The following is a 2366-nucleotide window of genomic DNA, read 5'->3' as shown; positions in this document are numbered from 1 at the left end:
TGCAGATATTTTAGAGGAGATCTCAGGTGCTCTGATCACAAAAAAGTTACTATGTGATGAAAAGGTATGTTAATTAGCTTGACTGTAGTAATCTTTTCATATGCATGTTTATATCAAATCATATTTTATACCTTAAACATATCCAATTTTTATTTAAAAATAAAAAGTTAATTTTAATTTTTATTGGAGTATAGTTGATTTACATTTTGTTAATTACTGCTGTACAGCAAATTGATTCAGTTATACATATATTCGATATATACATTCTTTATTTTAAGTATTTTTTCAAAAAAATGGAATGGTTCACGAATTTGTGTATCATCCTTGCGCAGGGGCCATGCTAACCTTCTCTGTATCGTTCCAATTTTAGTATATGTGCTGCCAAAGCAAGCACTAAAATATTTTTTTAAATTGCACTAGGAACTGAAAATCAAATAGAAGATATTATTTTAAAACACTATTTTCAGGGACAGGATCACAACTAATTTACATCCTCTAATCATATAATGTTAGCTCTAATTCTGCAAAATCTTGAAGATATAATTTGATCCACAGTTTTTAAAATCAGGTAAATAATTATCATTACCCCAGTAGGATCTAGTGCATGTGTAACTAGGGGTGTGTCTTGCACTTCATCAGTGCCTGAGAAGTGAAGGGTTTGGACTCCATTGTGCTTTATTGGTTTTTTTTCTTCCTATTTTGTATATTTATATTTCCCCTTACTTAAGTCTCTAAAATAAAACTCTCAAGATTTTATTAATACTTATCTATATATTAATGGATTGTAATTTATACAGCCTACACACACATATACTTAAAATCTGAGGCAAAGGTTAAAATTGGACATTTGTTTTCATTCTGTACTTCCCAAACTATTTACAACATACATATTAATTAAATTAAATATGAATATTAAAAAAGTCATGATAGCAAGTTCCAAATTCATTCTCCTCTTCATTCATTCTTCCCTGTCTAAATGTCAGAGAAAATGGCCCCCAAACTGAGCCATGTTTCCTGAAAAGAAAAAACATTTTCCTAAAGCCCTAATGGTGAACTTGAGGGTTCTCTCAGTTGGTGATGATTTTAAAATTATTATTACCTCTTCCTTGTTGCTATCACAGGCCCTGATCTCTCCTCCTCTATTGAGTCCTAATAGTCATTGCTGTGCTATATCAAGTCACCTCCATGAATCAAGCTTTCTGTCCTTCACCTGGGACATCAGCTATCACTTTGCCAAGCTTTACCATCACTGTTACCTGCTTCCATACTCCTTGCGTTGCACCTCCACTTGAACACAGTATGTTACAATCCCTACCTGCCAAAAGAATCCACTCTGAGAAGAAAACAAGTAGAATTAGATGACCGAGTTTGGGAAATCCAAAGTTTGATAGTCCATGTTGCTAATCTCCAACCTTCGTCTCAGCAATGTTTCATGTACACTCAAACTGGCTGCATTCCCACGGGCTCCCTTAGTTGCTTCATTTTGTTTTCTCTCCGTAGCCTTGATTCTTATGTCAGCCTAAGTTATGACCCATACAGGTCACAGCAAAGAGAATGGAAGCTCATCTGAGGTAATTAATCACACCTGCACAGAAGCTAAATGTCATTTTGTGTATATATCATATCTTGAAATTTGTCTATCTTATAGTTTTATGTTATTGAGGTCAAAGAAATTAACTGTCATATACTTAAAAACTCACTGAAAATATGCATTGACGTAAGGGAAGAGAAAATATGTGGGAATAAATTTCACTGTCTCTGAGTCCTTACTATTCACAAAGGATGCAAAGGAGACATGAGTGAATGCAACTGGGCTCTTGCAATTACTAAGAGATAAAACATTGCACTCCACATTTTAATCTTTCAAAATATTGCTCATCTTAAAGGACAACACTTACATTATACTTACTCCATAATCTTTTTCTGTAATCACCAGTGCAAATGCTACTTTCTTTCCTTCTTCTCATATTCCAAGTTGTATTATAACAATTATAATGCCATTTCTACTTGAAAATTATTATAATGAGACAAATGCATTTGGCAGAAAGGAATACTGTCATAATCAAGGACTCTAAAATTTCCCTTTCACTGAGATATGCTTCTTTCTAGAGGAAGTTTTCCCATTCCAATGTATTCAATTCACAAGATTTACATTAGTAAAAAGTAAGTCTCACAATTTCAGAGATTTATTCAAACACTCCCAAACCTTCTCATTACTTAAAGACCAAAATCCAAGTCCTGTTTTTGGCATCTGAGGCACCTAAAAGTAGTGTGTGATTGTTCCTTAGTGCCTCTGTTTGTGGTGATCCTGATATTTTTAATGACAGTGGATGATGAAGGCAGGGGAAGCACAAGGAAGACAGAGT

General features: G+C 33.8%; 1 non-coding gene across 1 annotated transcript; it reads right to left on the bottom strand.

Moving 5' to 3' along the window:
- Positions 1–287: 287 nt before the first annotated feature.
- Positions 288–394, bottom strand: LOC132364256 (U6 spliceosomal RNA). The gene has a single exon (XR_009502795.1). It is a non-coding gene; the product is annotated as a U6 spliceosomal RNA (small nuclear RNA).
- Positions 395–2366: the final 1972 nt, after the last annotated feature.

The sequence above is a fragment of the Balaenoptera ricei genome, chromosome 3 (assembly GCF_028023285.1).
Source record: "Balaenoptera ricei isolate mBalRic1 chromosome 3, mBalRic1.hap2, whole genome shotgun sequence".
NCBI classification, from domain to species: Eukaryota; Metazoa; Chordata; class Mammalia; order Artiodactyla; family Balaenopteridae; genus Balaenoptera; species Balaenoptera ricei.
This window is presented reverse-complemented; position numbering and strand designations above follow the sequence as displayed.